This window comes from Branchiostoma belcheri, unplaced genomic scaffold (genome assembly GCF_001625305.1).
Source record: "Branchiostoma belcheri isolate BF01 breed outbred unplaced genomic scaffold, Haploidv18h27 scaffold50, whole genome shotgun sequence".
Lineage (NCBI taxonomy): Eukaryota > Metazoa > Chordata > Leptocardii > Amphioxiformes > Branchiostomatidae > Branchiostoma > Branchiostoma belcheri.
The window spans coordinates 864798-879428 of NW_017804132.1; the positions used below are offsets into that span (position 1 = coordinate 864798).

The 14631-nt window shown below is 40.1% G+C and overlaps 1 protein-coding gene across 3 annotated transcripts in view; it reads left to right on the forward strand.

Moving 5' to 3' along the window:
* Positions 1-14631, forward strand: part of LOC109480276 (leucine-rich repeat-containing protein 24-like) — a 46102-nt gene that overhangs the window by 6676 nt on the left and 24795 nt on the right. For 2 of the 3 annotated variants that reach the window (XM_019782440.1, XM_019782438.1), the window contains exon 1: positions 4705-4788. The exons of the other annotated variant lie outside the window; for it this stretch is intronic. The gene's annotated coding sequence lies outside the window, so the exon portion shown is untranslated. Of the gene's footprint in view, positions 1-4704; positions 4789-14631 lie in introns of those variants that run through there. 3 annotated transcript variants of the gene reach the window in all.

Genomic DNA, 14631 nt, shown 5'->3' on the forward strand with positions numbered 1-14631 from the left:
CATTAAATGTGCAAGACCCAAAAATATGCCTGTCACCGGAATATCACTTCAGAATTCAAGCTCTCTTTTGATGGATTTGCGGACTATATAATAACGCGAAAAAAAGATCATTATGTCAAACCTCGGAGTCAAACCTAATAGTTTTAAAGTTTTACAAGTGGCAGATTCAGGCCGTAAGAACGGTTATGTCATGGTTGTGTGAACATGTAGGGCGCAATTTCATGGACCTGATGAATTAATTATACGCCGTGTGGGACTGGTGATATTCTCTGCTTATGAATAGTAATATTTCATACCAGTTCCTGAAGGAATGTGCAATAATACAGCTGGCAAAAGGCACCACACACGTATGGAAAGCGGCCACGGAAAAGGCCAAAGTTGTAAATATGTCAGAACCGCTAGATTTTACAACAATGGCAATATGCAATGGTCAAAAAAGGCCTAGGGGGTTTCAAATGCTTGTTTTTAAAGAAACACAACAGTGAGATAGTATATAGTCTTTTACTGATCAGATGTGCCCCGTTAATACGGTATGGCGATAATGTTAAAATTTTACTATTAACACAAACATTATACTGATGGCACCAAGCGATTCTAGCTCTATTTGACTTGTGGACATGTCCGTCAAATAGATGTAGAGGTAAAACACTCCATTTTGTACCTATTATACATGTATATCGCAATTAATTACTTGTCAATTAATTTGACAAGCGACTTGAATATTGTTGTTTTGTGTGTATGTGGGGTAACAAAATAAGTTGTTCTTGTCCTTTTTGTAATGCTAATAAAAGAAGATAGTAGTCTAGAAATATAGGCTCGTTAAAGGGCCCTGGAGAAACGCGTATGTTTCAGCAAATTGAGAGTTTAACACAAATCCAAGCAGATGTTGCATCATTTCCTTGCATTCGACAGAGTGCCCCCCTCCCCATCCTCAAACATTTTCCAGATCTTGCCAAACCCTTTCATCTAGTGATCAATTACTGTGTTGTCGACATTTAACAATCTACATAAAGTATATGCATGATACAGCTTTATGACGATATTGGAGACATAGAAATATACAATGTCAATGAAACTGTCAACCTCATACACTCCTAAGGAGCAATAACTGATCCTTATTACTCCCAAGACGTAAACATTTATGGTGAGGTTAATCTTCCTTTCTTCCTCTTCACTTAACAAAAGGGTCCCGTGTTGGTTATAATAAAGCTATTGTTATTCACAGACTGTATATTATGTGGGTTTTAAGACAATTCTGGATCTCATATTCTGTTGCAATGGTTTATATTTGTACAGAAGTTTTCGTTGTAAAGTGCTAATGAATAGTTCTAGTTGTGTGTTTGGAGGCATTTTTTGACAAGTTAGCCAATATTTGATATCTTTGAATGTACAAATTCATGGAGTTATTTGCGGTTGAAAACTGACGAGTTTTCGATTGCATTCTTATAATCTATTACAGTTCGACCTTTTTAATGGTTGGAACGAGGACATTCGCCATTCTTAGTGGTAGGTTAAGTGTTTTGTTTTGTGCTGTGTTTGTTTCCCATATACATATTCAAGGATGTCACCTTGAATATAACGCCTTGCCGTATGTTTGTGTCTTTCTACTCAGATGAAGCAGAAGAATAGACACTTTCATTATTGATGAATATCAGATGTGCATTTGAGCAACGATAATCTATTTCTTGGCCACACAAGACGTATAGTTTTTACTCTATGTTTTTTCTAAGCGAAATATCTTCCTTATATAACCTACGATCTGTAAGGTGTATAAGTACAAAGGTTAGATTTGATAATGCCCCGATTAACCATAAAAAGTGACTCAACGAAGCAAACGATAGTCGATATTCTTCCTCCTAGTCAGGACATAAAACGTGAGTGTAAGTATATTGCTCCCAATTGGATCTTAATAGACTTTCCCGGGGTCATGAATAATTAATCAAGCTATGATGGTCCCTGCTATTTGATGTTGATGGCGTTATAATGACTCAGATGACTTCTTTCTGTGCGAACAATAAGGCTACAGCAAGTAAATTTTATGGATGATATCCTCCACAGATTACAAATCTAATGCGAGCGGGCGAAAAAAAGAAGGCGGGCCGAAAAAAACAAGGTTCCTACAATTTCAAATTTTGACTTTGATTCAGTAGTAACATCATATATAGACAGCCGGCATCACATATCACTGCATCAAAGTAAGAAACAGAACATAAATTCAAAGCCTGGCAACAGACATCTTTGCCCTTTTTCGGCATAATGACAAATTTTTTTTTTTCAAAATCAGGCGAAAATTAATGCGCGCGCTGATGTCATCCATAAAAATTACTTGCTGTGGCCTTAAAATGAATCAGATGACTTCTTTCTGTGCGAACAATAAGGGGCTTACTACATCAGAGCCTTTGGGACGGGAGTTTGCATTTAAGGTTGCGTCTTGGAGAGGGGGAGGCGTTTATGTATTCTTAAGGTGTTACCAGGTTAAAATGTACAAGGTGAAGGCGTCCAATCCCTTTGGTAGTACTTAAGCAGAACTGCGCTCCACAATATTTCTTAGAAACATCAGGGAGAGGAAATAAGGAATACAGATTGCAATATTGCAGCAAGTCTCGAGCATAAGAAGTAATTTATGATATTGTTATTGCATTTTCATATCTCCATTAAGACAATTTACCCGCACTTGTATCTTCATCAAGCGCAGTTTGTTCATATTATCAAAAATAAATGGAGAAAACGATATGCTTGAATTAGTTAAGTAAACAGTACGTGACACGGAATAAACTCAAATGTTACACGTTCTGAGAATTAATGATACACACAAAAAAGCACGAGCAAAGAAATAATGATGGAAAGGGAACATGAACGTTCATGTAGTAGCTATTGCTAAAGGATGGTGGAAAGTCTCTAATTCATAGGTACGATTTGTCATGATGCACTAAAAGATTTTTTACATCATTTCAAATTCGTTTGACGTACCATTATGTCGAGCACCGAGGGCGCAAGGCGTCACAATCCTAGGTGGGGTCCAGGGGCATGCTCCCCCGGGAAAATGCTGAAATATTGACCCTCTAAAACGCTATTTCCTGTATCTTGAGGGGCAAATTTTTCCGGTAGAATAAGCTTAATTATATATCCCTGTCATATCTTTACTTGTCAATCTTGTCCGTCAAAGATGACAGATTGGCCAAAAGTTTTTTTCCAATATGAGCAGCAAACTTTCGACTGAAAACGGATGCTGGCTTGAGTCTCTATTGTGGGAGGGGGGAAGAGAGTACTTCTACAAGGGTGTGGCTCTAGTTCCATCGTAAATATCACACTATCAATAATTGACCAATCACTCAGCGCCTTCGGCTATTCCATCTACAAACTTTTGGGTTTGATGTATGATGTCGATTTGTCTTCGTTAGACTACAAACGACATGCAACAATTCATATTCTAACCCCGAAGCCATCCGGTCAACTCATCGATCATACACTACAAGAAAATGGATGTAGGTTCTTCGGATGTCAGGACGAAAGAGACCAAAAGATGCACCGATTTTGGAACGCTTTCAATATATTTCTTCTGTAGGAATTGTACACGTACGTGAATAGTTTCATCAGGATGGTAAGTCACTGAATAAAGAGACTCTTTTTACACAACGCAGTGTTTTTAGTCTGTCAAGTTTTTGTTAAACAACATAAAAAGTATAAGGCACAGCTCTAGGTGGACAACACTAGCAAATTGCTAATTCTAGCCTCACCACTGACAAAGAAAATACAATTTAAGACAAAGAACAAAACAGCGAATAGAAGTTCCAAAATACAAAGATAACATGTAAATGGATCATTCTGTCAAATTGAATTTTTCTGATAGGTGTGTTAAAGCATTTAAAGTCAATTCTAAACCGTTTTGTGTCATCACCTTCTTCAGGGCAATTTCGACTGGTTCACATTTCATAGCACAAGTGATAGGGAATGCATCTGTTGCAGCGACACCTGTGCTCTGCAATGTGAACCAGTCAGAATTGCCCCGAGGAAGGTGACGGTCACCAAAACGTCAGCTGAATAAAACACTTGGCTGTGTTAAAGGAGTCTCTTTATTCAGAAATGCACACTGCTTAAAAATTTGTGGAAATCCACTTTTCTGTTCACCTATCATGGGCTCTATTGGAAATCAGTACTATATGGCTGAATGGACTACCAATTATGATAAATAAATGATAATAATCTTCAATGTAGATCCGTGGCCTAAGGCTAACTGCAATTGACAAAATGATAACGCACATTAGCAGCCAGTGAACACAGAACAAGATGTCTAATCTACTGTACGATTCTTATAATATTATTAACTGTGTTATGCTGAAGTGAGGAAATCTACGTACAGTGAATGTACTAGCTTTATAGTCAGTTTCTTGGGACTTCAATGAGTAAGGTCTTGAAAGAGACACACTGTCTCGATCAGCAATCCACAGGGGGCCATAGATGACCATTAATGACCAGAGATGACCATCGGTGACCATGTCCCAAATTCCCTAGGTCCAAGGAGCAACACCATGCCCATATTTAGGTCTAAGAAACCAGGAAAAAGGGATTACGTCGTATGACTAGGTTTTAAGGAATGTAGACTGGGAATACTGACTAATAAAGTGTGGGAGTACTTCCTGCCATAAAAGATCGATATAACGGTATAAATATGTAACGGTATAAATCGGATCTGGTTGGATCTTGCGTCAGTCAGTAAGAATCCTGTGAAGCAGTACGCTTTGGTGGCCAGAATTTTGAAGAAGCCCCTAAGTGAAAGCGGCATACCACGTAAGTTTTCTCTTTTAGTACTGTATTAGCTCGATACAATGTAATATGTATGTGAAAGCGATACTGTCATGATTTGTAATCTCCTAGTTATATCAAGCCTACTGTTTATCTATTTTAAAGGCATTCAATGCAATTTCGGGGCGACAAAACTGGAGTTTCAGGTTTTTGTGCATTCTTTTAATGTAGTAAGTTGAATCAATCCTATCACATATCATACCAGGGCTCTAGCCAGCTTGGAATTTTTCCCCGTCAGCCCAGATTAATCATTGGGTTTGGGCGCTCGCAATCTAGGGGATCCGAAGGCATGCCCCCCCCCCCCTGGAAATTTTGGATTTGATATCTGTGAGGCAAAAATGCGAAGTAAATGTGAGAAAACGGTCGCTTGTACGTATCATAGTGATTATTTCCAACCATAGCTTAAGTCCATCATGATTATAATATAAAACTGTGGATTATTTGGCATCTACATAGCCACCAATGGATTTATGAATTAATAACCGTGGCCTAAATATGCACACTAGAATTTGTTATTAATAAATAAGAAGGGACAAAATTAGGTCGACCATTATGTATCTTTAGTGCATGTCATCTATTAAGTGTTGAAATGAAATTTTAATACTGATATATGATAACCTCTAAAAGCTCTTATGACCCTTGACGTAACTGTGAAATATGAAAACTGAAATGGTAATTACTCCAAGTTGTCTCAATGCGTCATAACAATAAGAAATAATTTGGCTTTTATAAATCATCTAATATGAAAATGCTTATGCTTGCGTCATTTTGTGTCTATGTTTTGTTTACTATAAATGGGGTAAACTTGATCACCTGTTCAGGCATGTAATCATATTTGTCAGTTCATTTAGGTCATTCAAACAGTTGATTTCAAGTCAATTGAGTATATGAAACATTTGGATGCAAGATAGGCAACCATGTGGAACAATAGTCGTACCCGAACAAGTCCGAACATGCGCCCGACGTTGTACCCTTAGGAAAGGTAATTTACACGACTTTCTTCACTTCACTCAGGTGAAAATGAGTACTTAGCCTCGGTTAGGGCCGTCCTCGGATAGGACGTTAAATGGAGGTCCCGTGTTTGGGAGAGCCACACCCCACGCACGTTAAAGAACCCACTGCACTTATCGAAAAGAGTAGGGGACCTTCCCGGTGTGAGTGGTTCAAACCTTGCAGTCTGGTCTCGGGGTTGACATCTTTGGAAAGGTGATGGTCATCTGTTATGTCAATCCTTCCACAAATGTGGTAAATCTTAATAAATAAATTAATAGGGTGGGGTGTAGGGTGTAGACGGAGGACGCCACACACATCATTTGCACCTTTGAACTATCGCTCACTGAGCCACGTGTTCTCATTTGCATATAAAGTCACGTCAGAAAAACCATGCGTGTATTTCTTCACAGAGATGGTGTTGTGCAGTGGAAAATTTGGACAGATTTATAAGCAAAGATCATCTTTCGTACTTGTTTTGTGAAGCGTTCAATTTTAATATCTCCGTTCAAAGAAGAAGTCTTGGCAAAGAGTACGTTTCTTCAAACACACTTTCCGGCTTTCAACTATCTACATAAGTATGATATTTCACAAATCTAATCCAATGCCGAAACTGCTAAAGGTTATCTATTCCTTCAGGATTGTGCCTCTTTTGTGTGTTCTGCCTTTCAGTTGAAAAAGGGCAGGGACCTTGTTGTAAGAATCGGGTGAAGATTACGAACCTGTAAGTTTAAAGGGGTTCCGCTGTCAGTTCCGATCTAGTTCAAACTTACCCCGTCTGCCACAAACTTGTAATTAAGACGTCTGTGTAGCTTTGCAGCGGGTAAAGTCAGACTGAAGGTCAGAGTAGTTTGAATAAGTATCCTTCCGCAGCTGTTTGTGTCGTTATGTTGTCTGTCTCGTACATTGTACGGCTCAAATGAATCTACGGTTCAGAATGAATCAGTCTTTGTTAGAATCGAGCGTTCAGACAGTTTCCAGTCGATGTCAGAACTTAACCTAGTCAGCAGCCTTTCCTGAGGCTACAGGCTGAGTTTCCTCGGCACTGGGAGCTTCTATTCCGGCCGGACCAACTAAGCCCGCCCCGGTGACTTCGCCTTCCTGGATTCGGGTAACTAGGTAAGGGGGCCGTGGTAGAATTTCTTCGTGGGAGGGATTGGGGGGTGGGGGTGCATGTTGGCCCTGATGCCGCAAGACTGGCCTGTGTAGGCCTGGTAACAGTCTGAATACATGGTTAGACATACTCTCAAAGCAAAGGTTTAGGCTTCGGCTTAATTTTGGCGTGTTATAAGCGTTGAATCGGGCTTTCTTTTTGGTTCTGGTATATTTTTGTTGTCCATTACGCTACCTCGGGTGCCAAATGGTAACTGTCTGGCAAATGGATCCTGCCTGGCTACTGTCTTTGCAGCCACCGAAAGATCTGCTTAGAAATTAGTTAGCCAAGGTACGTTCTTCGTATACTAGCCTGTGAGAGAGATGGGATCATTACTTCGATCTGTTGCGCCCTAACGTGAGAATATGAGGACAAGTTTGTCATGATCAAATATCTGTGCCGCTGGCCTCACCATAACATGCAGAAGCAACCTTCAAGCGCTGAACATTACGACCACTGTCTTCGATACCAGGACATATCTAGAAGAGATAATCTCAGATATTCTAAAATAATCAGCTCTAGATCTACTATTGCTATTTAGGAAGTGGAGGTGCCAAAATATGATGCCTTACTGTTTATAATCTGGAGGCACAGCTGTCAGCCATGTTTGTTTACATTCTGGTATTTTGTGGTGGTACCACAAACTGAGTGCGTTTCGTGTGGCCGCAAAACTTAAATGTCAGAATTTGACAAATTCCACACAAATGTTGAAAGCTGTTGTTGAATATTTTTAGATGAAATATTTCAGTTTTAGAGCACAAATGTTGCATACTGCCCCCTTTAACTCTTAAAACAGTTGTAAGATCACTGTTCTGTCCAATACGCCTCGAAGTGTATAAAATATAACTTGCACGTAATGCACTTTAATCCATTAAGCATCCTTCATACTATTGATTAATCTATACATATGTGATCTAGCCTATTAACAGAAGTTTCAAGTGTCGATTTAAGGGTTGCCTGCGGTTACAATTATTGTTAAAAATTAACATGGGTATCATATCTGATGAAGGTGTCTATTGAAAACCGATATATACTAATACATGCAAGGACGTAACTACTGCATTCAATAGATCTCAAGAGATAACAAGTGTAGAAAATGTAGGGTCTTCATTGTATCACCGTGTCGAAGAAAAGTTTGTACATGTTCTAAATTAGTTCTTGTTGCAAGTTCATGCCTGAGGGCTAATTGGAAACTGACAAGGACAATGGGTACAAAATGTATTGAAGAATGGTACAAAACCATGTTCTAATATAAAGTTCTACTTCTGTATCTGTATCTGTATCTGTATAGCCGGTATAACCGCCTTTCGGCGTAACACACCAGCTTCGCAGGCACGCGGCGCGGCGGCAGCTGGCTATATTACACCGATCGACTTGTTACACCTAACCCTTGAACTTCTAGCTCTAGACATTGTTTAAAGCTATCTATTGACAATGCCCCTACTGTACTTGGTGACACTGAGTTCCACTCTGCGATAGTTCTAGGAAACAATGAATTCTTGAACACCTCAATCCTTGGTTGATAACTCTTCTACTACTCTTAGGTTTTATTTCTACTACTCTTAGGTTTTATTTCTACTTAAATGCATCTCATATGCTATTCCATGGTATATTACGCCCATCAATATAGGAAGGCAGCAATTAGAATGCGGTGACATTTTGTTCAAATACATCAAAATAACGACTAATTGTGGAAATACGTCATGATAGAAATCGCGATCAATAAGAAATCCATAAAACTTATCGATTTTTATCAATGCCTGAAGGAGAGACAGACCCAATCACCCATACCTTACTATATTGTAACTTATATATTGTTATTGATAAAAGTTTGTAGCTATAATTGTAAGATAGTTTAGTATTGTAGTATTGTTGTCTTACTGGCATAAATGGTACCATGTACGATTACCAAGCAATAAAGTCCCTTTCTTTTTCCCCTCCTTTTTTCCTTCCTTCCTCCTTTCATCCTCCCTCTCTTCCTTCCTTCTTTCCCTCCTTTTTTCCTTCCTTCCTCCTTTCATCCTCCCTCCCTTCCTTCATTCCCTCCTTCCTTCTATCCCTCTTTCCTTCCTCCTTTCCTTCCTTCCCTCCTTCCTTCCTTCTATCCCTTTTTCCTCCCTTCCTTTCTTTCCTCCCTCCCTCCTTCCTTCCTCCCCCTCCTTTCCTTCCCTCCTTTCCTTCCCTCTTTCCTTCCTTCATTCCTTCTCTCTATTTGAGAAACGTCGTTCGGAAGTATTCAATCCAACTTCCAGCAGTGAAATCAGGAGTAGGAGCAAATCCGGACAGGATCTCATCTATCTGCGGGCCACCTGGCCACCCGTCCTGTCCATCTCCCTGACCTTCTCCCTCCTTCCCCCGTCAAAAGAGGATTACCATATTTTTCAGGGCCAATAAAAGCACATTAAGGTCGTCGAAAGTTCACAATACACGGGACATCCACCCCACTCCACTCGATATTGGCTTTCCAGAATTGCTTTGGCCTTCGGCGCATGCTTGGAAGATATGGTTAGAGCTCGGCAGCCTGTACATAATGGTGCTATAATGGGCTTTTTATAAGACAGCTATCAAACCATCCAACTCAATTACCTGTATGATCGATTAGTAGGAGAAGAGACAGCACAAGAGTTCCCCGAAGAGTGGCAGAAACGGTGCCAAAAGTCCAACATGATTAAACGAATGGTCATAACGCTGGCGCGATAGAAAGATAACTCATTTTTATAGTGTGCGTAGAATGGCTCCCTAGTCTATGATTTTTAAAAAGTTGGATAATGAATAGTATCATTTGTGCGCCGCAAAATTGTCTAGTGAGTATGTCTGCAAAAATATAGGTCTGTGTTTGAAAAGCAAACTTTGTTGTGACTTTGGCTAGAAGTTAGTTGTCAATGTTTTAATTTCGCTACGCTGACTTGCCTTAATAAACTTTGGATTTATGGATAATATATTGCTTTATCACACCTAATGATCAAATAACCTCTTGCAAGAAACTACATATATATTGCTTAAAAGTCATTATTGTATCTAGTTGCCCTGGGTCATAATCAGGACTTCTCAAATATATAATAAGTGGCAAGTAATTAGAATCCTTAATATAATAAATCAAACTTCATCTTATTACACTTCTGTGGTTGCAGCATTGCATAAGAAAACTATACAAATACATACTAATTTGTCAACCATACGATAGCATCTAATTGTGCACCTTCAATAATTCAGAGGGCACTGCTATATTGCTTTCTTCTATGTCAACCACGCCAGATGTTACATAAATGTGGTCCTACATCATCTTGGGGTGTAGAAAGTCTTCGTAAAGAACATTCTCTGACTGCAGTGGTGATCGGTAACTTGGTATACGTTTGTAAGGCCATGTTGATTTGATTATAAGGATGACATCCACGCGCGCATGAATTTTCGTCCGTCCCCCCCCCAAAAAAAAAGTTTTCGACCATACCGTAAATCGTACAAAATGAGCGAATATATGTTGTATGTTGCAACAAAAAAAAAAGGATTGGAAGACATAGAATGCCGAAATCAATTCAAGAAAAAAGGAAAATGTAAAGAAATGAAAATGAAGAGTCTATTATCATTCGCCATACCATACTCTGTGTCATTTGTTATACCATCTTAACCACATAATGAAAGCAACTTTTTTTGACAAACTTTCTTTTTATTTGCACGCTCGCATCAGTGTTGGAGTTCCCAGAGGATGTCATCCATATAATCAAATCAACATGGCCTAATGTCGGACAAAAGAGTTGTCTTTGTGCAAAGGTGTGAAAGAACTTCAATTAGCATACCTTCCCACGGACAGGTTATACACCTGTGGTGACAATTCAACGTCTGTTAAAGCCGACCAAACATTTCAGGGTGGCAAAACTCGATTTCAAAGGGGTCATTCTTTTAATGTAGTATCAGTCCTATTTCAAAGCATTCTTATATCTGTGAGGCAAAAATTCGATGTCGCTGACGGAAAACGGTTGCTTGTTTTGTGTAGTAGGCTGGTTCTAGCTATTTATGGGTGGTACCGGAGTTGTTTCGAGAGAGAAAAGAGTAAATCAACATTAGTTGTCACTATTTAGTCTAGGCTAGGGGTATTTTGGGTCTAGTAAAATGGCCTCAAAGTATTCTGTTCTTGTAATAAATGTATACGTAAGATCTACCTCCCCAAAACTGCACGTCCTCGACATTGGGAAACATATATGTATCTTTATTGATTTTTGAAAAATTCCCTTAGCAAGTCCTTTGCACTTACCCCATGACCCAAACCTAACATGATAACGTGTTCGCATAAGCACCAAACCCAGTTTGGAACGACGCATTGAATATTGTGTATCCGGACGACCATGTTTCTATAACGAACTTTATACATAAAACATCACAATTAATATTGCGGGCAAAATACCTTGGATGATATGATACTTAGCTACAAATTGCCAATGATAAGTAATAAATCTATACCTTTTCTGCCTGATATCATTTCTAAAACCCCTTATTCTTGCTTAACCCACTTTTCTATTGTAGCTAAAAGAAAGAAAGAAAGAAAGAAAGAAATTGAGTTTGAGTGATCTCAGTGCTTCGGACCCTCCCCCCATTAGAGGAATGAACTGAATTATGATGAAAGTAATGAAGTATTAATTTTTTCACACGGATCCTTCCATTGATCAATAATTGACAGGCGGTCACGCAACGTGTGACGTCACTGATCACATGGGTAGTTGTAAAGGCAGAGATTATAGTATTATGAAAGGACGTACAACAGTGTTGAGACAACCCCTATCATAGCCTCCCTTCCCAATGTTATAGTACGTGTGGTATTCAAATGATTATGACTTCTAGAGGCTTTTGTTATATAGGTATTAGAAAATAGGTATCTTTGCGTATTACGATGAGAATTCAGCTGTATATGTGTAATAGAATAGTTGTGAACGCAGTTTTACCATGCTCCTATTGAGAATGCTGTTTTGGTTTCGCCGAAAACCCCATTTAGACTCTCTACGTGCCATCGATGCTTTTAAGCGACGTACTCCAAGGGCGTGTGTCCGCGTTTTCTCTGAAGTGTTCTCTCATGAGGAGTTCTAGGTTATAGGCCGGAAATACCAGGCTCGTTTCCCGGAAATGACGCATTGACACGAGTACCTGTGCGGCGACAAATACGGAGAAGAGACCTGCGCGCCAAAACCACCTGTTCACACCTGAAAACACCTGTGTCACCACCTGTCAGTACCTGTACGCCGTGTGTGGATCTAGCGCCTGTGTACTTGTGTGGATCTAGCGCGCTGATATTTAGGAAGTAAGTAAGGGACAACCGTCCCCCTCTTTGACTGTCTTTGTGGTATTTAAAGTCTCTCTTATGACTGTTCAAATGACGCCACAGGCCGAAAGCTAAGCTTATATGTCTTCGAGCAGTATGGGGATGTAAAAAGACTTATACTTCACCATTATACGGAGTGGCATGCTCTCTATCGTACAAGTAAAAAATGTAGTGTATCCCAAGTGGTAGGTACTGCTAAAATACTGTATGGAAGGTACGTAGATGTTGAATTATTGAATTTGAACGTTGCTCGTAAAGCTTGGCGGCCAGGTTAGGCGGGGTAGACAGTTGTAGAGCGGCCGTGGGGAGTCGGGGGCGGGTTGTCTGGACTATGTCGTCTGTTGTACGCATTACACAGAGGTGTCAGATGGATCACTTAAGATGGGCTCTTTAGATAGAAACGTTAACATAAGCCACGGTGGACTCACAAATATGATAGCATGAAAAATGTATGATTTTACATACTTTTGTCGTAAAAATACCAGCGTTCACCGTAAGATAGGGGCGTTTTTGTTGTTTGTTTTGGTACTACGGTAGTGCTATATTGGTAATCGTTTGGGCCTCGGAGATGAAAAAAAATATCGTCCAAAAGATGGTGGGTATTGTGAGGAGTATCTAGCAGGCGTCAAGGGTGCTAGTACGAGGCACTAGTATCTTGCGTTGGCACTATAGTAGTGCTATACTAGAAATCGTTTGGGCATCAGATACGAAAAAATATCGTCAAAAGATTGTGAGTATTGTGGTGGTTATCCAAGCAGGCGCCAAGAGTACTAGTAGAAGACTCTTGTGAGCGAATTGGCACAAATTCATCCCATAGTTCTAACGTTTGACAGTGAGCCTCGGTAAAGATAGAGGATTTATGAGGGCCGTCGTGTATTTCTATTAAAGTATCAGGTTTCGTCGGAACGACTGCTTGCATATCTAAACATTCTCCAGACACGTTTTAATAGAAATACCCAATCCTTATGACCAAAATGTTGAAAAACATTCATAGCTCAGGTTGTATAACGACCAACATGGCTACACTGCATTTTCGTGGTACGGCGTCTGTCTTGTTTGCTAGGTGAAAAAAAAATGACAATACAAATTGCAGGGACTAGACTCTGTTATTAGGGCATAAGTCGTGTATACGGGGTGTTGACTTCTTATTAGAGAGGCAGAGGGTGTCATTTTGCTTTCCCAATGCTATTATGAGCCACGGAAATGACAACCGGAGCCGTTTTTGATGGAATCCGTGAGGAAATGGGGAGTGAAATTTTGTTTTCTGTCACGTCTAGTTCTGAAGTGTAGATATTGTTGCGCGGTGACACGCCCTTTTTGTGCTTGCGTGTCGCTCGGTCGCGGCGTGAATTATTGATGACAGACACGGGGCATGGACACTGGTCCCCGGGAAACACTTTGTGTAAAACCATTCCGGGAGAATTGTCGGGGTGGCGGTGACAAATGTGCGCTGATGGGAGCTATCTCTCGCCGCCCAAGCGTACAGCCAAGTCCCCATCACCCCACACACCGCGCGCGGAAGGTTTAATATATTTCACAGCGTCCAGAGGCGAAGAGGTTACCGATTCTTCCACTCAAGCGGAGAATCAGTTTTAGAACGGGATATAACAAAGTTCACTAATAATCGACCTGGGCGTGGTCATTAACGCTTTTATCGATCCATTATCAGACCAGTTTGTCCTGGTCTTGATCGCAAAACGAGGCGTTGCTTAGCAACCGTTTAAAGCGCGACGGTGTTAAATTTTCACGTCGTGAGTGAACTGACGTAAAAAATTCAATATTTGCCGATCAGGGATTTGAAGAGTGAAAAAAGGCGGTTTACCGTTAAAAAGGTAGATGATCAACGCATCTATTATTCAATAATTGGTCTCTAAGGCATTGTGTAGCAACAATGGCGGCGCAAATATCTGTAATGAGAGGTTTTTTATGGTGTGCACTTTGTTCTACCGATATGCTGTGTCTTCCCAGAGGGGAGCTGTTAGTGTTCCTTTGTGATCCGGACCGGAATACGCAGAATTTCCCTGGGTGATTCCAAGAGTAAATTGAATCCTTTTTTGACGGTCAGAGGTCACACGGAAACTAACCGCCGTCATATTGACGACCGTTAACGACAGTTGGGGTCTGACCAACCAGAACGCGAGGAGAAAATGAGAACTCTGAATCTCCAAGCAGATGCAGATCTACTCCACAATATAATACTAATCTCCAAGCAGATTTTCGGTGGCTGCAGAGACAGTATCAAATTGGCCGACAAATATCCATTTGAAACACAGTTACCTTTTTCTATCCGTAGCTGACGTAAAAAAAGACACCAGTACAAAAAAGAGAGCCCGATAGAAACGTTTAAACCTCTGGAGAGTAATGAAATACGTATTTG